Source organism: Natator depressus, chromosome 1, assembly GCF_965152275.1.
Source record: "Natator depressus isolate rNatDep1 chromosome 1, rNatDep2.hap1, whole genome shotgun sequence".
Lineage (NCBI taxonomy): Eukaryota > Metazoa > Chordata > Testudines > Cheloniidae > Natator > Natator depressus.
In genome coordinates this window covers 163,142,348-163,166,708 of record NC_134234.1, presented here as the reverse complement: position 1 = coordinate 163,166,708, position 24,361 = coordinate 163,142,348, and the positions used below count along the sequence as shown (strand labels likewise).

Here is a 24,361-nt window from a genome sequence, read left to right as displayed (position 1 = left end):
AAGAAACTGTCCCTCCCCCAGACAAGCTCCCCCAGTCAAGTCTAAATAGACAAGACTGACAAAGGGTGAGAGAGGGGTCCAGCTACATCACTTGTGAAAGGTGCTGGAGACAGGATTTTGGTTTTTGTGAATGTAGAACAGCAATTTCCTACCTTCCAAATATGCAACTCGAAATTCCTTCCACATACCCAACAATTTGGATCCTAGTTCTATTTATCTTCTTCACTTAATATTTTTATCCATGATGGTAATGAGTTGAGTGGAGAGGACTATCCTACTCAGAAATCTGCGGCTCTCCCCCCATTCCTGAGGGAGCCCAATTTTTGATATGGGATTAGGGTGACCAGATGTCCCGATTTTATAGGGCAGTCCCAATATTTGGGGTTTTTTTTAATGTGGGCTCTTATTACCCCCTGCCCTCTGTCCCGATTTTTCACACTTGCTATCTGGTCACCCTATATGGGATTATGATGTGTGGGATTCACAAAGGAAGTTAGGTGCTAACTCTCATGGGAGTTAGGCACCTAAATAACTTTGTGAATCCCACTCTGTATGACTTCCCAGCCTCGTGGTATTAGACGAAATTTTGGAGCATTTCAGTATTACTTCCTTCTTGGCCAGACAGTCCACCTTTTCATGTTCCCTGTATGTATAAATATCTTCTTACTATATGTTCCATTCTATGCATCCGATGAAGTGGGCTGTAGCCCACAAAAGCTTATGCCCAAATAAATTTGTTAGTCTCTAAGATGCCACAAGTATTCCTGTTCTTTTTACTAAACCACAGGGGTTCATCAGCATTTGATATTGGAGCCTTCACTTTGCATTAGACTGGTACCTGGGCACACTCCCTGTTCCTACCCTTCATGTTCCTATGCACCATGCCCCAGAAAAATGCTTCCATTCCTCATTTTTTCCTCTTTCCCCTGTCTTTGGTCTATTTTTTTTCTTTTATGTGCATTTTTCCTCCCTCATTTTTTCCTTCTGTTTTTGGTGTGTTCTATTTCTTCTTATTTTTTTCCTTTGTTGTTTGTTTTCTGTTGCCTCTCTTTCAGTGACTGTCAGAGCCTGAGCCAGTCCCCCTCTCTGGATGAACTTCAGGCTGTTGTGATTGGATCTAACCACTGAATCATATGTGGTTCTAAGGTCCCTGGGTCTGGGTAGTGACTGGTCACCGTTCCAAGCTCTGGGTCTCTCAGATGCACTTCCAGGTACAGACCTCATATCTGACACCTTTTCTTGGGCAGTGGAACCCCTCAGTCTGGCCACCTAAACCACAGAACACATGCCACAGCCCTCCCGAAACCTCTTAGACACTTTCCCCTTAGATCAGGAGTGATGGAAGCACTTTACAAGTGTGGGGGCCACAGGCACCCGAACTGTGGCCCTGTCCCCCCACACCACACTGCCCCCTGAGGCCATGCCCTCGCACTGCCCACTCCCCCAAGGTCCTGCCCGCTTACCCTTCTCCCTGAGCCCCCGCCATCGCACTGCCCCTTCTCCCCTTTATAGGACTGGGAATTTTTGAAATTCCACTTCCTGTTTGCTTGGCGTGGAGAGCTCACATTGCATCTTCCCAGCTGACCATGGCGGCTCCACACAGCAAACACTCTCCCACTTGGAGCACACCTGAGTTGTTGGATCTGCTGGCACTGTGGGAAGAGGAGGCTGTGCAATCCCAGCTCTGCACCAGCCGTAGGAACTTCGATACCTATGGCGAGATTTCTTGTGGCATGTTGGAGAAGAGCTATGAACAGGACACGCATCAGTGCCAGGTGAAGATAAAGGAGCTGACGCAGGTGTACGAGAAGGCAAGGGAGTCAACCCGTTGCTCTGGTGCTGTGCTGAAGACCTTCTGCTTGTATAAGGAGCTGGACGCCATCCTCTGTGGCATCTCCACCTCCTCTGCCAAGAGCCCCGTGGATACTTCAAGGGGAGGCTGGAGAGAGGGCCTGTGGACTCAACCCCAAAGATGAAGTGGTGGACGAGGAAGTGGAATTGAGGATGAGATGGAACAGGCAACAGGGTCATCTTGTCATGCTGTGGCGAGCCAAGATCTCTTCTCAACCCTGGAAGGTTCGAGCCAGTCACAGCACTCTATCTCTGGCATGCATAATGCAGGAGAGAGGAGCTCTGGTAAGTGCTTGTTTTGAGTTGATACTGCTTGATTACATGAGGTAGAGCTGTCCTTTGCTTTGTTATATGCTAGAAGTGGGTTAAGGGATAAAGATGTACAAGATTAGCAGTGTTTGTGTCTGCTATGCAGGTATGCAGTGGGGCCCCTGCAGATCAATGTGTTAATGCAGACCAAGATTTCACAGGAATCCTCTAGAAAGATCTCTAGGAAACTTTCCTGGAGGTACTCAGCAATCCTCTTCTGGAGGTTCCTTGGCAGAGCTGCTGTGTTCCTTCCCCCATTGTAGGAAACTTTCCTGTGCCAACTGGCAATCATTTGTGCAGGGACCGAAGCAGCACACAGGCAAACAGCATAAGGACCGGCTCTGAAGCCACATGCATGCAGGAGATGCTCCCTTGCATCATTGCTTACCCTCAGGAATGAGATATCAGCTTCAATGATCTCACATGTGGAAAATGGTGGCAGAATTTACAATATTGTCCCTACTCATTTGCAGTGATCCCCTTAAAAAGCCACCAAGACCCTTTGCCCCATCTTGAATGCCCTCTCCCATCCCTGAGCTGAACTTACCATGTGTAGGGTGTTTGCCAAGGGACAGTGAGAAAGAGGTGTATTTTACTATTATCATTTGAAGCTGTGAGTGCACTAACAATCATGCCTCTGTTTATTGTTTCTTGTGCTTCTGCAGGTGTGGTGTTCACAGGAACCCCCTACACACCAGCAGAGCACCTCCGCCAGATAAGGAAGTGACCGAGGAGGAGCAAAGAGGACATGTTTTGGGAGATGCTCTAATCCTCTCATGCCACAGATCAAGAACACAAGCCATGGAGAGAACTCAATTAATGAAAATTTTAAAATAGTTAGTCAGGAGAGGAAGCAGGGGCATGAGCAAATTGTAGTGGGCCAGGAGCAGATGATAAAATTGAAGTAGGAGCAAACAGAGATGCTCAAGTCCCTAATAATGCTGCAGGCAGAACACGTGTGCTCGCCTCCCCCTCTCCCCTGCAGCCCATACAGAACTGCTTGCCATGCCCTCCCAAAATTCTTCCCACACATTCCTTGAGTCTTCCCAGCCCTTTGCAGTACCCCATTCACTCCGCCCCTTCAGACAGCTTCCAAAATGATAGCTGTAGTGAGATGCAGCTATGAGAGCCTCTGCCAGGGAAGTGCCCTTGTCAATGTTATGTCCCTTTCCAGAAAGTGTTTTCTGAGTGTTGTTTATTGATATTTAATAAAAAATACTCTCTGAAAGATAATCAATCTTTATTTGTCTCCTACACACGGTGGTTGCTACTGGAATTAATACACAGTGGCAATTAGCACATTTGCAGTCTGCAAATCATGGTCAGGAAGCAATCATCAAAATTTTCATGCAAGGTGGCAAGTTAACAAAGCATGGCAGAATGCTTTATAGAAAGACACATTACTGGTGCTCATTGTCAAAATGGTACCTCAAAGCCTTCCTGATTCAAATAGCGCCCCCTTGTGCCCCTCTAATAGCCGTGGTATCTGGCTGCTTAAAATCAGCCGCCAGGCGATCCAACTCCACACTCCACCCCTGGGGAAACTTTTCACCCTTAGCCTCTATCACGGGGTCACCTCAGGCTTTCTCCCTCTTGAGCCTGCACCCTGTGTTTAGGCTGGTATAATAAAGAATCTTTCACGCCTTCTTTTGCTGGATCACCCAAGTGTCTTTATTTACAGTGTTTGTGCAGTCCCCAATAGCTCGTGCCCCACAGACCCTCCCCAGAGACTCCTGGCTTTTGAGATATCCTTCTTTGGTAAGGAGACAGTGATACTGCCCTCCTGTCTCCTCCCAGGCTAGCCTCCCCATTGAGATTTGCCCAGGGCTTTTATAGCCCTCTCGTGCCTCAGCCCAGCTGTCACTACTTAGCTCAGCATGTTCCTCTGAGCCAGCCCTCGTTAGGGCTTGCAGCTGGACTCCCTGCTGAGTACCTGCATCTCTACCCCGGCCTCCTGGCCAGAGAACAGGCTGCAGCCAGCATTTTGGCAGGGCCTTAAAGGGGTTTACCCCTGCCCTGCCACAGCCTCACAAATATTATGCAGCACACAGCAGGTTGCTATGACCATGGGAATATTTTTCTCCTTTAGGTCTAACCTGCAATAAAGAGAGCCCCAACGTGCTTTTAATCTGCCAAATGTACATTCAATGGTCATTCTGCACCTGTTCAGTCTATTGTTGAAGCGTTCCTTGCTGCTGTCCAGGTTTTCTATGTAAGGCTTCATGAACCAGGGGAGTAAGGGAGACTGACGTGGGGGAGTATCCTGTGGAAGGCTGGGTCTCCAAGGATCACTGTGGGCATTTCAACATCCTCCAGTGGAATCTTCTGGTGTGGAAAGAAAGTTCCTGTTTGCAGCTTTCTGTAAAGGCTGGTGTTCCTGAAGATGCATACATCATGCACCTTCCCTGACCACCCAGCTTTGATATCAGTGAAGCAACCCTGGTGATCCACAAGCACCTGCAATACCATAGAGAAGTACCCCTTTTTGTCAATGTACTCCATCACAAGATGATCCAGGACCAAAATTGGGATATCTGTGCATCTATTGCCCCACCACAGTTAGGGAATCCCATTGCCGCAAAGCCAGCCACTATTTCACAAACATTTCCAAGGGCCATAGTCTTTCGTAGCAGGATGTGATTCGTGGCCCTGCATACGTGCAAAAAAGCAACACCCACAGTGGACTTCCCGACTGCAAACTAATTCATGACTGACCAGTAGCAGTCTGGAGTTGCTTGCTTCCACAAAGCAATCAACACATGCTTCTCACTGAGAGGGCAGCTCTCATTTTGGTGCCCTTGTGCCACAGTGCTGGTGCAAGCTTCTCACACAGTTCCAGGAAGGTGGCTTTGCACATCCAAAAGTTCTCCAGCCACTGCTTGTCATCCCAGACCCGCATATCGATGCAATCCCACAACTCAGTGCTTGTTTCCTGAGCCCAAGAGCAATGGTCCACTGTGTGAAGCTGCTCCATGAATGCCAAAAGTAATCTGGCATTGTTTCCATGGCACACAGCAGGGCAGGCACCACAAATTCCTATTCAGATTTGAAGTTTATGATATACTGCATGATCAGCATAACATTGACCACAACAATAGAGAGCAGCGCAAGATCCATTCTTGCAGAAAGAGATGGAGGGTGCAGAGTAAACAGGGGTGGTTTAAAAATGGTGCAAAATGTAGTTGGAAGCCCATGGAATGATGGGACGGAAACAACTGCATCATGGACGTTGAGCCCAAATCATAAGACACTCTGAACCACTCTGCCTTCCCACAACTCCTAGCAGCAGAAGGTGGTGAGTTGCACTGAGATAGCTACCCAGCACTCACTCCTCTCACTGTCTATGCTAGAGCACCAACTGTGGACACGCTCCGCCAACAGAAGGAGCATTGTGTGAACATGCACAAGAGATGTAATTATAGCGGTTTATGATCGTTGGTGTTACTTGCATTGACTTAACTCTGTAGTGTACACTATACCTCAGACATAGTCTGTCCACTAGGTGTCAAGCCTTTGCTACAAAATGGATGCTCTAATCCACAATGAAGGTTACAATCACCAATGGCGTACATAAAACAATATCGAATTCATAATTTGACACAGGCATATCCCCAAACTGTCAGAGTGACCCCTCCTTTCTGTCCTTCCCCAGAAGCTCCAACTTTCCCTTCTCCCTTTCATCAGAGACCACGTACTGGTCGGGTTGGAGATGGGTATTTCCATTGCTAGTTCTGAGAGACCAAGCCATTATGCTGCTATGGCAGAGTTCAGTCTCACAGGAAAATTGAAATCTGGGCCTGGAGACTCCCATCTGACCATGCAGCTATGCACATAAAATACTCTTGTAGCCAAGTGTATTTGGAGCTGCCATAGAAAGAATGGAAGATGAGTGGTTTTCAAGGCTCTGCCCATTGCTTTACCTGCAGCAGGAGAACAATTACAGTGAGGAAGGGTGGCTCTGGGGTCATGCAACTTTCTCAGCTCCAATCTTCCTTTTCTCTACCCTGTCCTACCCTAGGAGGCACAAAGCTCAGATTCTTCTTGCTGTACACATAAGGACATAAGAATGGCCATGCTGGGTCAGAACAATGTTCCATCTATCACAGTATCCTGTCTTCTGACAGTGGCCAATGCCAGGTGCTTCAGAGGGAATGAACAGAACAGGCAATCATTGAGTGATCCATCCCCTGTCGCCCACTCCCAACTTCTGGTAATCAGAGGCTAGGGACACTCAGAATGAGAAGTTGCATCCCTGACCATCCTGGTTAATAGCCATTGATGGGCCTATCCTCCATGAACTTATCTAGTTCTTTTATGAATCCTATTGTAGTTTTGGCCTTCACAACATCCCCGACAATGAGTTCCACAGGTTGACTGTGCACTGTGTGAAGAAGTACTTCTTATGTTGGTTTTAAACCTGCTGCCTACTGATTTCATTACGTGAGCCCTGATTCTTCTGTTATGTGAAGAGACAAATAACACTTTCTTATTCACTTTCTCCACACCAGTCATAATTTTGTACATCTACATCATATCCTCTCTTAGCTGTCTCTTTTCCAAGCTGAAAAGTCCCAGTCTTTTTCATCTCTTCTCATATGGAAGTTGTTCAATATCCTTAATCACTTTTGTTGCCCTTCTCTGTACTTTTTCCAATTCTAATATATATATTTTTGAGATGGGGTGACCAGAACTTCATACAGTATTCAAGGCATGGACAAAGAATGGATTTATATAGTGGTATGATGATATTTTTCTGTCTTATTAGCGATCCCTTTCCTAATGGTTCCTAACATTCTGTTAGCTTTTTTGACGGCCACTGCACACTGAGCAGATGTTTTCAGAGATTGTAAAGTTTCATAAGGAACACCTGACACAGTCATGCCCTTAGATATCCAAATGACATCAACTGACATCAAAAACTGTGGGTGCAAAGCAGAGGCCAACTTTTGAACATTTAGACCACTATATGTGAAGTATCTGAGCTACATCTGTTGTGAGAATTACGGGCCAGTTCTTGAGCTAAAATCAGCATAGGTTCAATGGAGCTGTGCTAATTTGCACCAGCATAGGATCAGCACAACTACAACATAAATGTATCCATCTTTTGTGTATATACAATATCGTCCATAATATTGCAACAATGTAATTTTTAAAATTTCATTTCCTTGGTGTTGCATTATATTTGTATCTTAAGAGAACACTGTTAAAGTGCTATTGGAGGAGCTGGTAGCAAGCCCTAAATTTAGGTTGCATAACATTTTCCATTATAAAAGATTCTTGTGATCTTTTCTTTGATAAATTCTCACAACTCCATGGTATTCAGAAGGCCTTTGATATTCGGCAGGGGGAATGGCTTTTTTTTTTTTTTTTGGCTTCATGAAATTCAGTTATGATTTGGCTGAGCTATGACATGTTAAAAAAACACATTCCATTCTCTTGCTTGTGTTCCTCAGGAAAATTTGGACAGCCTGCCAAAATCACTGAATGTTATGAGGCCAAGCTCATGCTGCTGCTGGAGTGGGAGTGAGGAGAGAGAGCCAGGCTGAGCGCTGCACATAAACCTCCAAACCCAGCCTCTGCTCTCAGTGGCCCCTTCACATGCATACACATACTCCAAGGCACAACATGGGGTAGAAACTTCCCCAACATCCAGCTGTGGAGGGGGAAAGAGAGAAAGAGATGGGGACAGGGCTCCTCTCAGCCACTCCTTGGTGCCAATAGCCAGTCTCTCCCACTGAGAGCAACACCTGGCGCAGGAGCTGCCCCAGTTCCTGAGGGTGGAGAAGAGAGAAAGTCAGGCCAGGCTGGGTTTCCCCCTGAGTATCCCCTGGACTCAGCACCTGGACCAAGCAACCCATCCTCCCATCTGTAAAGAGAGCCTTCTTCCTTGCTAACTAATGTTGTTAGCCGTGTAGCTCAGGTAGTGGCAGTCTATGCTACAGTGTTGAAAGTCTGTGGGTCCAACCCTTCTGATGACTCATGAGCGGGCAGGGGGACTGTTACAGATGCACACAGTAGCATCTGTTTGTTCTTTTTTCTTAAACAAAAAAATCACACACACCCCTCTACAATTCCCCCCTTCCCCAAAACCTAGGAAACTATGTTACAACAAACTACATTAAAATATGTTATTAATGTTGCAAAGCTCATGCAAACTTCATTCTGGCCTCTTGTGTGTGCATTATGATACAATCATTCAGCACACAGATGGGCTACAAGAAGGCAGGCCTGCCGTCAGGGCACTCTATTTACAAGGGGGTTTTTTGTATTTAAAAACCAACTACCTCTTCCTCCACCACAATTTAGAGGTGCAATTTTTTATATATTTTATATCATTTCTCATTGTTGCTTGTGAGATGCTAATAATATCCATATTCCTCTCTGTTTTTGCCTCCATTCTATTGCAAGTTATAAGAAATGACTTGTGGGTATGGTTTTGAAACCTAACCACCTCTCCACTACTCAAAAAATTAGTACATATGAATGAACTTTGCAAACTATTAAACGAGACAAACAGTGCAGGCTACATATTTGGCTGACTAACTTTGAGAATGTGAAGATGGGCAGGATTTGTTCCCTTATCTTTACATTTGTGTCATTTCCTTCAATTATACATTCAAACTGAAAAACGTCTAGCACAAGAGGCAGCTGACCCAGTACAGAAGTTTGTAAATTCAGAAACTTTCAAGGTTATTATTAAGGTCAGTGTATGAATTAGATTACTGAGTGGTATGCAGGTGACCCAGTAGTTATCAGTCCAAGAAGACTGAAAAACTAGATTTTGAGAGAATAAATAAATGACATTTCTGATATAAGAAAGCTGAACAAGAAACAGAATGTATGTTCATCTGTCTAAGATCAGAAGCATGGTCAACCATCCTGCTGAAGGATGTCTCATGCTAATAGAACTTGTGATGTACTGGGTATCACATAAAATAAACAAATACAATTCTCTTTCGGATTTTATAAACCAATGTTATAATAGAGCCTAGTGAAAAGTATACTCAGAACACAGAATTGGGTCTCTGGGCCAGTTTTTCCCCTGTGCCTAGAAATGTCTGCTGACAGGGCATAAAAGAAGATAAGAAAGAAACAGAGAACCAGTTACTGTGTTGGATTTAGCTTGTTTCTATTTTGAAGAGTCTTGCCCCAGATGACAGGTTTCAGAGTAGCAGCCGTGTTAGTCTGATGAAGTGAGCTGTAGCTCATGAAAGCTTATGCTCGAATAAATTTGTTAGTCTCTAAGGTGCCCCAAGTACTCCTGTTCTTTTTGCCCCAGATGCTGACTCACTGTTATTTCAGTTCAGATCGAATTCAATACATACTCACTGCTCAGGAGTGTATTGCTCATTCCACACAACAAGGTGAGGAAAGATATGACTCAGCACTTTCCCCCTCTGACTTCCTCAATCCTTTGAGTGCCAGCTTTATAGGAGTGGGGTAGCAATTCTGCTACCTGCTCCAGTGATGGGGCCATTCAGTTATACAGTTACAAAGTAGCAAAGAAACCGTGTCCTCAGCTGCACAACTTTCACTTTCAGATGGAAACAATGCAACAGGATATATTTGTCACTGTCGTAAGCAGGAACAATGCCACCGACTTCAAGAGAGTTTGGCATGCATATGCTAGCAGAGGATTTGACCCTGAATAGACAACTTTAAATTACCTAAATTTGGCTTTTTTAAGAAAAGTTAGCTGAAAGTCAAATTGGTCATAAACTGACCGTCAGAATGATTCAGCTTTGATTGTTTTGACCAAGCATTTTTAATATTGTGCCAGTTTTTCAGCATTTTAAAGCAGACTGTCCAAAAAGCTTCCTTGCCAGATGATTTCCCCCCTCTTTTCTTACCAGCTTCTGGTAATAAAGGGAATTTGGGGGGGTGGTATTTTTATTTATTTATTGTTTCTTATTTTAAATGCTTGAATTTGCTTTGATCATGCCAAGTAATTTTTCTGTTAATTGCAGATCTGCTGTATATTAGGGGAACCAAAAAAGCAACAGTCCGTGGCTGTTGTGTAAGAATGCTGCCATCTCAGGGAAGCTAATCCCATTCAGTGGAAGCCTCAAGACTATACAATTAACTTCTTCACAGGGTGCTTTCCTTCATTCTCTATTGAGAAGAAAAACGAATTAAAAATCTTCATTGATCACTTGTGTTTACATGTGACTATGTGAAAGTGCTGTATCAAACACTGAAGAGCTTAAATCCACAGAGTCTTGTGAGCCTGGCTAAAGTACACAGATTGAATTAAAAAAATAAAACCACACACACACAAAACAAAACAAAATCCCAACCAACCCTAGACCTATGTCAAAATAATGTTAAGGGTGCTGGACAAAAGCAAAGACAGTTTGACCAATGTACATGGCAGAGGGGCATTGCTGGCACATGATGGCATATATCACACTGGTAGATGTGCAGGTGAACGAGCCTCTGATAGAGTGGCTGATGTGATTAGGCCCTATGATGGTGTCCCCTGAATAGATATGTGGACACAGTTGGTAACGAGCTTTGTTGCAAGGATAGGTTCCTGGCTCGTTCACCTGCACATCTACCAATGTGATATATGCCATCATGTGCCAGCAATGCCCCTCTGCCATGTACATTGAAGGTCTCTACGTAAAAGAATAAATGGACACAAATCAGATGTCAAGAATTATAACATTCAAAAACCAGTTGGAGAACACTTCAATCTCTCTGGTCACTCGATTACAGACCTAAAAGTGGCAATACTTCAAGAAAAAAACTTCAAAAACAGACTCCAACAAGAGACTGCTGAATTGGAATTAATTTGCAAACTGGATACAATTAACTTAGGCTTGAATAGAGACTGGGAGTGGATGGGTCATTACACAAAGTAAGGTTTCAGAGTAACAGCCGTGTTAGTCTGTATTCGTAAAAAGAAAAAAGAAAAGGAGTACTTGTGGCACCTTAGAGACTAACCAGTTTATTTGAGCATGAGCTTTCGTGAGCTACAGCTCACTTCATCGGATGCATAGCATATTGTGGAAACTGCAGAAGACATTATATACACACAGAGACCATGAAACAAAACTTCCTCCCACCCCACTGTCCTGCTCGTAACAGCTTATCTAAAGTGATCATCAGGGAGGGCCATTTCCAGCACAAATCCAGGTTTTCTCACCCTTCTCCCCCCCCCCCCCACAGACACACATACAAACTCACTCTCCTGCTGGTAATAGCCCATCCCTCTTTGAAACCTCTCTTTATAATGCGCATGATAATCAAGGTGGGTCATTTCCAGCACTAATCCAGGTTTTCTCACCCCCCCACACACACACCCCCCTCCAAAAACCACACACACAAACCTAACAACATCAGCCACACTATCAGAGGCTCGTTCACCTGCACATCCACCAATGTGATATATGCCATCATGTGCCAGCAATGCCCCTCTGCCATGTACATTGGTCAAACTGGACAGTCTCTACGTAAAAGAATAAATGGACACAAATCAGATGTTAAGAATTATAACATTCATAAACCAGTCGGAGAACACTTCAATCTCTCTGGTCACGCAATCACAGACATGAGGGTCGCTATCTTAAAGCAAAAAAAACTTCAAATCCAGACTCCAGCGAGAAACTGCTGAATTGGAATTCATTTGCAAATTGGATACTATTAATTTGGGCTTGAATAGAGACTGGGAGTGGCTAAGTCATTATGCAAGGTAGCCTATCTCCCCTTGTTTTTTTTCCTACAAACCCCCCCCCCCCCCAAGACGTTCTGGTTAAACTTGGATTATTGCTGTGCACATTGTAAGATGAGCTATTGCCAGCAGGAGAGTGAGTTTGTGTGTGTGGTTTTTGGAGGGGGGTGTGTGTGTGTGGGGGGGTGGTGGTGGTGAGAAAACCTGGATTAGTGCTGGAAATGACCCACCTTGATTATCATGCGCATTATAAAGAGAGGTTTCAAAGAGGGATGGGCTATTACCAGCAGGAGAGTGAGTTTGTATGTGTGTCTGTGGGGGGGGGGGGGGGGAGAAGGGTGAGAAAACCTGGATTTGTGCTGGAAATGGCCCTCCCTGATGATCACTTTAGATAAGCTGTTACGAGCAGGACAGTGGGGTGGGAGGAAGTTTTGTTTCATGGTCTCTGTGTGTATATGTCTTCTGCAGTTTCCACAATATGCTATGCATCCGATGAAGTGAGCTGTAGCTCACGAAAGCTCATGCTCAAATAAACTGGTTAGTCTCTAAGGTGCCACAAGTACTCCTTTTCTTTTTTCTTTTTACACAAAGTAAAACTATTTCCCCATGTTTATTCCCCCCACGCCCCACTGTTCCTCAGATGTTCTTGTCAACTGCTGGAAATGGACGACCTTGATTATCACAACAAAAGGTTCCCCAGCCCCCCTCCCTCCCGCTTTCCTGCTGATAATAGCTCACCTTAAGTGATCACTCTCGTTACAGTGTGTATGGTAACACCCATTGTTTCATGTTCTCTATGTATATAAATCTCCCCACTGTATTTTCCACTGAATGCATCCGATGAAGTGAGCTGTAGCTCACAAAAGCTTATGCTCAAATAAATTTGTTAGTCTCTAAGGTGCCCCAAGTACTCCTTTTCTTTTCATCACTACATAATTTTCCTTTGGTTTTGTTGGCTTAAATCAGGCCATGCTATTTAAAAGTGCTTTTTTTTAATTTAAAAAAAGAACTATCCCTCCTTCCCACACTAAAGACTGTGCATTCACACAGGTATTGGGACTAACTCCACAGCAGCTTTATGCCATATAGAGCAATATACATACATCAGGTAGACAGGGAGAATTATTAATCAGAACTCCATGCTTCTTCCAGAGTTCAGACAGAGCATGCAGAGAACCCTTCAGACACATGGACAGCAGAAGAGCCACATTTAGAGCTCTGAAAAGGCTCAAAAGGCACAGGCTGAGGATCACTGCTTTGTATTATTTAAATATATCTTGCCAAGAAAAGTTATGAAGTTACTTACCTTCTCATATAGAAATCACAAGACAGAAGCAGAAGAAGGGGGGGAAGCAAACTTTTTAGCACTTGAATTAGCTAGCCTTAATGAGCAAAGAGCACTCCAGACTTGTGTTCATCTTTGTGTATTTTTATTTTTATATTTAATACTGACTGTCTCTAGAAAAGAACACCTGGGATTTCCTTTAGATGGTTGTGTTTATGTTCAAATTGTTTTTGATGTGCATCTTTCTGGCCTTTGAAGAAACAAGAATGACATCCTCCTCTTCCCACTATACACAGCATAAAGATTACCTTAATATGTACATGAAAACCTATCAGATTTTCTGGACATAACTTTAGTCCTACTGTAACTCCATGAAACTACATCTCCAAGGACATCCTGAAAAGACTTATTCATGTGCTTAACATTAAGGACATGAGTAGCTTCATTGAATTCAAAGGGATTACAAATTATGTTCTTAATTATAAGAACACTAAAGCCAACCTGGCAGTGTAAGGAAACCTCAGAACACGTGTAAATTATATTTATATTGCATAATGGTGTAAGGGGCCTTACTGTAAATGAGAGTCAGGCCGTTTATAAGTCTTCAGATCAGATGAGATACCTGGCCTTACCATGCAGCCATGGTGAAATCCATGCTGTGGAGGCAGTAGAGTCCTGGGGTTGGCCCAGAATGTCCAGTTTACTGTAAGAGAATTTGTAGTGGGTTCACTGTGGAGGACGATGGCAGAATAGGACTTATGAGGTTTTTGGTTTAGTCAGTTTATGTATGTATTTAGTTAGACTACAGATAAATATAGAAAACCCCCATCCCTAAGAGCCTCTGGTTCAATAACCTAATGATTAAAGCTGATGCTCTAAAGACTTTGATGCTACCGGTTCAAGACCACAGTATGATCTGCTATTATTGTTATTAAACTACAAATTATATTTACAATATCTTGCACTGGGGAAGTTAAGGCTGCTATCTCTAAGCAGAGCAGCCAAACAGTTGTCGCAGGAGTGCTGCTGGGTATAAGGACACAGACTTGTTCATAGGTTTTATAATCTTTCTTTTACAGACAAACTATGTAAAACTGTAACCTTATACTCAGATCCTGCAAACACTCATGCAAGTGCATAACTTTACTCATGTGAGTAGCCCCATGGACTCCAGTAGGACTATTCAAGCAAGTAAAAGTATGTGTGATTAAGTGTTTCCAGGATTGGGGCCTTAGATACCATAGAATGAGTATTCTTGTTCAGGCCTGGGCATGTGAAGGATGCAAATTAGCATTCTTTTGAAATAGCAAGCTAGTGAATGCCACTGGTTCAGTCACTGATACTGTTAGTGTTTGGTTTAATCAAGTATGTGGTATCATAGCAGCCTGTCACTCCCACTACATGTTTTTGTAGATATTGGAAGAAAACGTTTCAGAGACTTGGGGCTGTGATGTTTAAAATTAAGTGAGGCAAATTATCATAAAAAACAGACCCAACGGGAACAAGAAAGCATTATCCCCCAATAAGTGGGGATGATAAGATTTACCTACCTCACAAGGGTGTTGTGAACTTCAGTTGGTTAGAGCAGGGATCAGCAACCTTTGGCACACGGCCTGCCAGGGTAAGCCCTCTTGCGGGCCAGGCCAGTTTGTTTACCTGCCGTATCCACAGGTTCGGCTGATTCCAGCTCCCACTGGCCGCGGTTCGCCACTCCAGGCCAATGGGGGCTGTGGGAAGCAGCGACCAGCACCTCCCTCGGCCTGTGCCACTTCCCACAGCCCACATTGGCCTGGAGCGGCGAACCGTAGCCAATGGGAGCTGTGATCGGCCGAACCTGTGGATGCGGCAGGTAAACAAACCGGCCCGGCCCGCCAGGGGGCTTACCCTGGCGGGCCACATGCCAAAGTTTGCCGATCCCTGGGTTAGAGCACGACTGTTCTCAGCTCTGCATAAGTCCACATGGGTAGAAGAAAGCACAAGGGACCTTCTCTCTCATGTCTGCACAGAGGCCAGGCACAGTTGCCTTCCATAGTCTTCCTTAAGACTGTATAAGCCTAACAAACTAGGCAGAGTTAGTTCCCCCAAATAGTTCTGGAGCTAGTCCCACTTGGGTGTGTGTGGATGGAAGTGCACACTGCATCCTGTCAAAGGGTGACACTCTGGCTGTACCAGCCCAGTCATTCACCTTCGGCCTGCACCATGTGTAGGCATTTATACCAGTGCAAAGTGAGAGCCAAGCGGTGTAAAATGCTACCAAATCAGATGACAGCATTTAACACACAATATGAATTGGTCTAATGGCTACACAAAGTGCCAGGCAATGGTGAATTGGACCCATTGTGTCTATAGAGGCACAATGGGCCTGATTTTCCATTCCACCAGAGTAACCTCACTGCAATCAATAGTGTAAATTTGGTGTAACAGTGGAAAATTAGGTCCACCATTCCAGCGCCTCCTGTAGGGTGTTGTGCCTCCAATCTGCCCTGTCAAATGTGTCCTTAATGTTTTTTAAAAAAAAACACACACACTTGGAGACCCTCAGATGGAAGGTACAAAAACAAAAGAAAACACAGAGCGCACACTCACACAAAAACCAAACCAAACCAGAAGAACCACCACCATAGCAAAACAGCAGAATAAAAGATGGTCAAAAATAAAGACATCCTTTAAAAATTGGAAGTCAAACCCTAAGGAGAAAAATAGAAAGGAGTATAAACTCCGGCAAGTCAAGTGTAAAAGCTTAATTAGGCAGGCCAAAAATGAATGCAACTGCGGCAGTGGCAGCAGGCCCCTGGGGCCCTTTTAAATTGCCCGGGCCCCTGGGCAATTGCACCCTTTGCTCGCCCCCTATCGGCAGGCCTGCAGGTGTCAATAGAGGAGGTTTGGGAACAAATTGATAGATTAAACAGTAATAAGTCACCAGGATCAGATGGTATCCACCCAAGAGTTCTGAAGGTATCCAAAAATAAAATTACAGAACTACTAATTGGGGTATGTAACCTATTGCTTAACTCAGCCTCTGTACCAGATGACTGGAGGATAGCTAACATGATGCCAATTTTTTAAAAAGACTCCAGAGGCATTTGTGGCAGTTACATGCCAGTAAGCCTAACTTCAGTACCAGGCAAATTGGTGGAAACTATGGTAAAGAACAGAATTATCAGACACATAGATGAACACCATTTATTGGGGAAGAGTCAACACGACTTTTGTAAAGGGAAAGCATGTCTCATCGATCTATTAGAATTCTTTGAAGGTGTCAACAAACGTGAACAAGCGTGATCCAGTGGATATAATGCACCTGGACTTTCAGAAAGCCTTTGACAAGGTCCCTCACCAAAGGCTCTTAAACAAAGTAAGCAGTCCTAGGATAAGAGGGAAGGTTCTCTCATGGATTGGTAACTGGTTAAAAGATAGGAAACAAAGGATAGGACCAAAAGGTCAGTTTTCACAGTAGAGAGAGGTAAATAGCAAGATCCTCCAAGGATCTGCATTGGGACCAGTGTTGTTCAACATATTCTTAAATGATCTGTAAAAAGGGGTAAACAGTGAGATGGCAAAGTTAGCAGATGATACAAAACTACTCAAGACAGTTAGGTCCAAAGCAGACTACGAAGAGTTACAAAGCGATCTCACTAAACTGGGTGATGAGGCAAGAAAATGGCAGACAGATTCAGTGTTGATAAATGCAAAGTAATGCACACTGGAAAAAATAATCCCAGTGTAACAGGGATCTTGGAGGGCCAGGTGGCCTAGTTGTTGGAACACTTGAGTTCTGGCCTTTTGCTTCCCTGATCGAGGTGTCTCAGTTTTTAAGGCCGTGGAGTAGGGGTACCTGGGACCTCCTACTCCACCATGTCCCAGCCCAGGGCCCTGCATGAGTCCACCCCTGAATAGGGGACCTCCCAATGGGGAGTCTATGTCCACTGCCCTGGGCTACTTCCTACTGTTGTCCCTTCAGTTTGGGGTGTGGCCCCTATAGTCCAAGTCACTGTGGTGGCTTGTCTCTAGAAGTGCCCCCTTGTGGAATTTGGGTGGCATCTTGCTGCGGTCCCATGTTCCTCCAGGTGGGGCAGCCATAAGTTTGGCAGGGCTGGAACCCCACAAGGTCTCAATGCCTCAGTCACCACGTTATTTCTTAGGCTGGGTACTTCTAAGTCTCTTCGGCCAGGGAGATGATACTTATTTCCTTGTGACTGCCTTGGCTGGCAGGCTAGTAAACCTTCCCCTCAGGGAGGGAGGCAGCAAGCTCCTGCCTTTTCACCAGTCAGCCCCAAACTGAGCCAGACTCCCCCCTTTCCTCCTCCACCCCTCCAGGCCTGGCATTGGCTGCAGGTATAACAGGGCAGAGCTAACTGGGCCCAAAGTCTCTCTTTCATCCCTTCCCTGCTGGTGGTGATCTCTCTGCTTCATCACACGCAACTATACGTACAAAATGATGGGGTCTAAATTAGTTGGTATCTCTCAAGAAAGAGATCTTGGAGTCATCGTGCATAGTTTCTGAAAACATGGCTCAATGTGCAGTGACAGTCAAAAAAGATAACAATGTTAGGAATCATTAGGAAAAGGGTAGATAATAAGGCAGTAAATATCATAGTACCACTATATACATTTTTGGTACACCCACACCTTGAATACTGTGTGCAGATCCGGTTGTCCCATCTCAAAAAAAGTTAGATTAGAATTGGAAAAAGTACTGAGAAGGGCAAGAAAAATTATTAGTGGTATGGAACAGTTTACAGCTTCCATATGAGGAGAGATTAACAACACTGGGACTGTTCAGCTTAGAAAAGGGATGACTGAGGGGGGATATGATTGAGGTCCGTAAAATCATGAATGGTGTGGAGAAAATGAATAAGGAAGTGTTATTTACTTCTTCAGATAACATACGAACCAAACATCACCCAATCAAATTAATAGGCAGCAGGTTTAAAACATACAGAAGGAAGTTCTTTTTCACACAATGCGCAGTCAACCTGTTGAACTCCTCAGGGGACATTGTGAAGACCAAAAGTAAAACTGGTTCAAAAAAGAATTAGATAAGTTCATGGAGTATAAGTCCCTCAATGGCCATTAGCCAAGATGGTCAGGGACGCAACCCCATGCTCTGGATGTCCCTAAACCTCTGAATGCTAGAAGTTGAGAGTGGATGACAGGGGATGGATCATTCAATAAATTGCCCTTTTCTGTTCACTCCCTCTGAAGCATCTGGGTCCAGCCACTGTTGGAAGACTGGACTAGATAGACCATTGGTCTGATCCAGTATGGCCATTCTTATGAATATTCCTCACTCACATGAGTAGGCTCATTGACTAAGGCTATGTTTACACTACCGTGGTAAGTTGACCTACACTCTGTGTGATGTTGCACTCCATATGTTTATGGAAATATGCTTATGAGTGTGAATATAATGTAACTGGACTATGTTTTATGCAAAAGGTCTCTTGTAAGGTATCATTACAAAGCTTATAATCTACTGAGGGTGTTCATCCTATTTGTATGAATGTATCATTCTTGTATCCGAAGCTAGAAATATGAAGTATTACTCTGAAGTCCTATTGTAATTATACAAAGTGTGGGCCATTAATGGTGGCTTGGAATCTTGATGGCTCCCATTGACTAGGACAATTGGTTGTAAATGGCTCTGTTTACTTGCAAAGCTTCCTGGGTATGTGCAGGCCAGCCCTGGAAGAATGAAGGCTGAGGTCTCACAGGACATGTGACCATGTCACATGATACTAGAATCCATCTTAAACCTGGTGCTTTTCCATTTAGAAGGAGGGGTGGGGACCCAGAGAGAGACAAAAGATTCCCATCTTTGCCAAAGCTATAAAAGGGGGTGGAACAGAACAAAGGGGGTCCCAGTCATGTGAAATCCCCTGCTATTCACCGAAGATGCCTGCTGGAACTAACAAGGTCTGTACTAGGGGAAAGGATTGGGCCCAGACTAGGAAGGAGTCTAGTCTGTGAAAGAAGCTTATTGGAACATCTGAGGGTGAGATATTACCTGTATTCAGTTTCTTAATGTATTAGGCTTAGACCTGCGTGTTTTGTTTTATTGTGCTTGGTAACTTACTTTGTTCTATCTGTTATTACTTGAAAGAACTTAAATCCTACTTTTTATACTTCATAAAATCACTTTTGTTTATTAGTAAACCCAAAGTAGTGATTAATACCTGGGGGAGCAAACAGCTGTTCATATCTCTCTGTAAGTATTATAGAGGGTGAACAATTTATGAGTTTACCCTGTATAAGCTTTATACAGAGTAAAATGGATTTATTTGGGGTTTGGAACTGGGTGTCTGGGTGCTGGAGATAGGTAACCTGCAGAGCTGTTTTCACTTAAAGTCTGCAGCTTTGAGGGCGTGGACCAGACCTGGGTCTGTGTTGCAGCAGACTAGCATTTTTGGCTCAACCAAACAGGGTTCTGGAGTCCCAGGCTGGCAGGGAAAATGGGCTCAGAGGTAATTTCAGCATGTCAGGTGACAGTCCCAAGGGAGTCTCTGTGACCGAACCCATCACATTATGTAACTCCAGCTACATGAATAACATAGCTGGAGTCGACGTACGTTAGGTTGAGTTACCGCGGGGTCTACACCGTGGGGGGTCGAAGGGAGAAACTCTCCTGTCGTCTTACCTTACTCTTCTCATTGGGCGTAGAGTACAGGGATTGACCGGAGAGCGATCTGATGTCAATTTGGCGGGTCTTCACTAGACCCGCTAGATCGCTGGTGGATTGATCTCAAAGCATTGATCCCAGCTGTAGTGTAGACCTGCGTAAGGATGTGTTAGGGCTGTATAATAAAATCCTGAGTTTGTCATAAAGAGAAATCTTAAAATACGTGTATATAATTTATATCGAGGAAAGATATTTGTCTTACTTTTAAATGATATATCAGCTATCAATTTCAGAACTTTCCAGACTTGTCTCTTATACGAAAATACTTTGTTCAGTCTTTCGGAAGAGAATACCTTACAAGTATGATGTACTTTACACTTACTCTGAATAGATATAAAATCAGTAGTTTTAGGATACTGTGTTCCCAGTGGTTTTAAAGAATAAAGTATTACAAAAAAATGCATAGATGCATGAATGTGTCTATTTGTGTGAGTGCATGCATGTGCAAATGCTTGGTTATTCAATTGTACAATAGCCTAAATTTTCAAAAGTGACTAGTGATTTTGGGTGCTTCACGTTTTGGGTGCCCAATCTAAGACATTTTATATCATCTTGCATATGAGATATTTACAGCATCCTGTATACATGTGCATGAGTAACTTTACATATGAAGGTAATGTGGTTGGTGGAAAAAATAAGGGAGGGTTGATATTCTGAGGGTAGGTGCTTCAGCACTTTGATATCAAGGCCCTTTAAGGTGTCTCAGGTTGGGTACCTAAAAGTTGAAACATCAAAATTACTAGTTTCTATTGGTTTCAGAGTAGCAGTCGTGTTAGTCTGTATCCACAAAAAGAAAGGAGTACTTGTGGCACCTTAGAGACTAACAAATTTATTTGAGCATAAGCTTTCGTGAGCTACAGCTCACTTCATTGGATGCATTCGATGAAGTGGGCTGTAGCTCACGAAAAGCTTATGCTCAAATAAATTTGTTAGTCTCTAAGGTGCCACAAGTCCTCTGTTAGTTTCTATTGGTAATTTCTTTAATTTTTACTGGGTTTCATGAAGATGTTGACTACAGAACATATTGGGCTAATTCTAGCTTTTAAACAGCAGTCATTTTATTACAGCAACAAAAAATTCCATCAATTCCTACCCCCCCCCCCAACCACACCACTTATATGTGTATACAAGATCAGGTCCTAGGACAAGAAGCTTGCATGCGGTTAATTTTTATTTCTTTATGCCTCTTCTAACATGTCCTGGGCAGAGGTTAAGTTAATCAGGAAACATTTTCCAAGGCTGGAAAAAGTAATGGAGAATCTATTGACTAAAGAGATACAGTAAGTGTAAAAAGTGTATTTTATTATTTTCTTTTCTTTGGGTCAAAGCCTATATTTAAAAAAGAGAAAGAAAAAGAAGATGAAAAACAGTAATGACCACTGATTAAGTTGACAGTGAAGTTATAAAGGAGAACTATATATAGTTCACACCATGTCTTCAACTGTTGTATTAACATTCCTATTTATACATTTTTGTCACTGATGCTAGGATTTCAGAGCCAAATAGCCGCAGAATGTTTATCTCATTTATTGTGTAATATATAACTAGCATGATTCTGAATTTACAACTTAAATCAAGGAACAAACACAGTTCATTGCAAGGAACAAACAAATCAAGGAACAAACAAGCAGTTCACGGTGCTGCTTTCCTGATCCTCCTCTTTCACTCCTTTTCAAAAGGCAGCTTTATTCATAGAAAATTACACATGGTGGACCCAATCCTTACTCTTCTATTCTGGCATTACTCACACAAATATTCCCATTGACTTTAATGGAACTACACTGAAGTGAGCTGTAGCCCACGAAAGCTTATGCTCTAATAAATTTGTTAGTCTCTAAGGTGCCACAAGTACTCCTCTTCTTTTTGTGTAAAGAAAGTGTTTGCAGGATTGGGCCAACTATTTCCATAGTAAAATCATTCCTCAGCATTATTACTTATAGAATTATTATTTGTTTACTATCTGTAGTGAGCTCAAAATGGACAGTTAACATTACATGCACATAGAAGACAAGCCTCCTGTCTTAAGGCATTTGCTATCAATTCACTGTGAAAACAAAACCACGTACAGTATTTGAAATACCAACTTTCAGTCTGAAGAGAGAGTTAATGGCAGGGTAATAATTGTGCTATAAGAGAAATTGCCTGTTGCAAAATGCACAAGATACTAAATGCCGCTCCTTTAATCACAGCAGTGCATGTTTTTATAAAAGACGAAACAAAGACAAGTACTTACGTTTCTAGGTTTAGTCTGTGAGGCTGTTTACTGTGTGGCTGTCTACTTTATAGACCTTATCTACCCACTGATGCTTTGCTCTTGTTTGACAGGCTTGTTAATCTACAAGGCAGGGTGGAATGTGTGCTCTTGCACTTGCTGTTCTTTTATGTTTTCTAGACGCCAACAGCTCAGGCTGTTTCTATGACAACCAGGAGAGCAGCCCAGGCCTACCAATTTCATGAATAACACAGCAGGATAAGTACCTGTCTTTATTAGCTCTGTCCATACTTCTGATTGGTAGCATTATACTTATCTTGAAAGTGTGTCCCACACATAAGAAACGTGTCATACTATGGTTATAATATATGAAAGCAAACACGGAGCCCTGAACTTTAATTGTGGCAGGTTAACAAAACAGACATTGTGCATCAGACATGCTCTCAGTGCACAAATAGTTTACATTTAAATATTTAGGACCAAGTTAAAAGTGCCCCAGAGCAGCTGCCCTGAAAGAATGGTGAGAAAGGGCTCACTGAATCCTTCCCTGCCCCATGCAATCTGCTCGTGCTGGGAGAGCAGCTCTGAGGGGAGTGCACACGATAGCTTTAGTACAGGTAGGGCACAGCTTCCAAGGGTGCTTCTCTAGCGCCACTGTGCTCAACCTGGGTGGAAATTCCATAAACTCCATCAGAATCCTTCTGCTGCTCTCTGCTGGCTTGGACTAGGCTCGGTTGGTTTAAAGTGGAAAGCCAGTAGCTCCAGGAAGGCTAGTACCCAAAACCCATTGCTCCTTTCCAAAACCTATTTGGTCAGCTGGAACTGGTCGGAACAAACTGCAGATTTTCAGATGGAATTTCCCCTAAGCTACTCAAGCATAATGCCTTCGTCAACCACTTCTCAGGTGCTGCAGCTGTTCCCACCCGACCTGGTGTTCCAAGTAGCAATACAGACCTATGTCACTTGGTCAGTGTCATTGTTATCCACATAGGATCCAAACCTGCGAACATATATTATCAAAGTGTAGTGCTCATCACCTGGAGTTGTCCATGGGACTAGTAGCAAGGGTTTGAAGGACCACACATGTATCAGCAGAGCTCACTGTCACAAGGATGCATAGTTAGAGGAATCCCCATAAATCCTGGGACAACAGAGCAAGAGGCAAAAGTTCTCTGGCAGGGCATTAGCATAGAATAAATAGCAGAGTGTGATAGGGCAAGGCGAGATGGCTATAGAAAAGTAGTGGGAGATAGATATATTAGCTCCCGGCTAAACAAATCTCTGGTACCAGGATAAGTGAAATGGCAGCTGCTCCAGGTCAATTAAGACACCTGGGGCCAATTAAGAACTTTCCAGAAGGCAGGGAGAATGCTAGGTTGATTGGGACACCTGAAGCCAATCAGAGACTGGCTGAAATTAGTTAAAAGCCTCCCAGTTAGTCAGGTGGGGGTGGATGTCAGGAGTTGTGGGATGAAGCTGTCCTGTTGGAGAGACTGAGCAGTACATGCTGTATCAGGCACAAGGAAGGAGGCCCTGAGGTAAGGGTGAAGTAGAGCTTGAGGAAGTGGGGGCTGATGTGGGGAAGTAGCCCAGGGAATTGTATGTGTCATGTTTCTAAAAGGTCAGCTACCATAGCTGATACTATTAGGGTCCCTGGACTGGAGCCTGGAGTAGAGGGTGGGCCTGGCCTCCCCCCTTTGCCCCCTGATTAATCACTGAGACTGGGAGACAACAGAGACTGTGCAAGGGAGGATAGCTTCTCCTCACTGGCTTATGATGAAAATGGCTCAGTAGACTGTGACCCTTCTCCCTAGAGAGAGAAGGGTTATGTGGAGGGTCACAGTGAGCCTCTGAGGCTATCAAAATCTGCCAGGAAATGTGGGACCCACGGAGACAAGGACAGAGCTTTGTCATGAGGTATTAGGATCCAAGGGAGAAGATTTAAAAATAAAGGGTCTAATCTTTCAGTGCTTATTTGGGCAAAACTCTTTTGTAAATTATTTGTTGTGTTACCTAAGCAAGGTCAAGGGTATCTGAGTCAGTCTGGGACAGGTGTGGTACTGAGATCTCCATTTTGATCTGTATTGCCAAGGGGAGTTGTTCAAGTAAAATGAATACAAATTAATTAATAGAGATTCATACTGCAGAGAGGAGAGCCACAATTCAGCTAGAAGGGGAGAATTTTGTCTGTGGATTTAAGAGTTGAGTTTGAGTGTTTTTTTTAGCTCTGGGAAATTCAGAACTATCTTGAATTTAGCAATTTGCCTTTTGATTTCTGCATCTAAGAATTCCACTATGAGTCGTCTGAATCATCAAATTTGTAATTTTATTTCAGAAAGCATGATTTAAAAA

At 43.6% G+C, this 24,361-nt stretch overlaps 1 protein-coding gene across 4 annotated transcripts in view; it reads right to left on the bottom strand.

The window, feature by feature from the left end:
* Positions 1-22,196, bottom strand: part of EPCIP (exosomal polycystin 1 interacting protein) — a 35,646-nt gene extending 13,450 nt beyond the window's left edge. For 2 of the 4 annotated variants that reach the window (XM_074946720.1, XM_074946722.1), the window contains exons 1-2: positions 22,031-22,196; positions 19,756-19,891 (exon numbers count right to left, since the gene is read on the bottom strand). The gene's annotated coding sequence lies outside the window, so the exon portion shown is untranslated. The remainder of the gene's footprint in view (positions 1-19,755; positions 19,892-22,030) is intronic. The other 2 variants (XM_074946721.1, XM_074946723.1) reach the window with 1 other exon arrangement.
* Between the last annotated feature and the right edge of the window lie 2,165 nt (positions 22,197-24,361).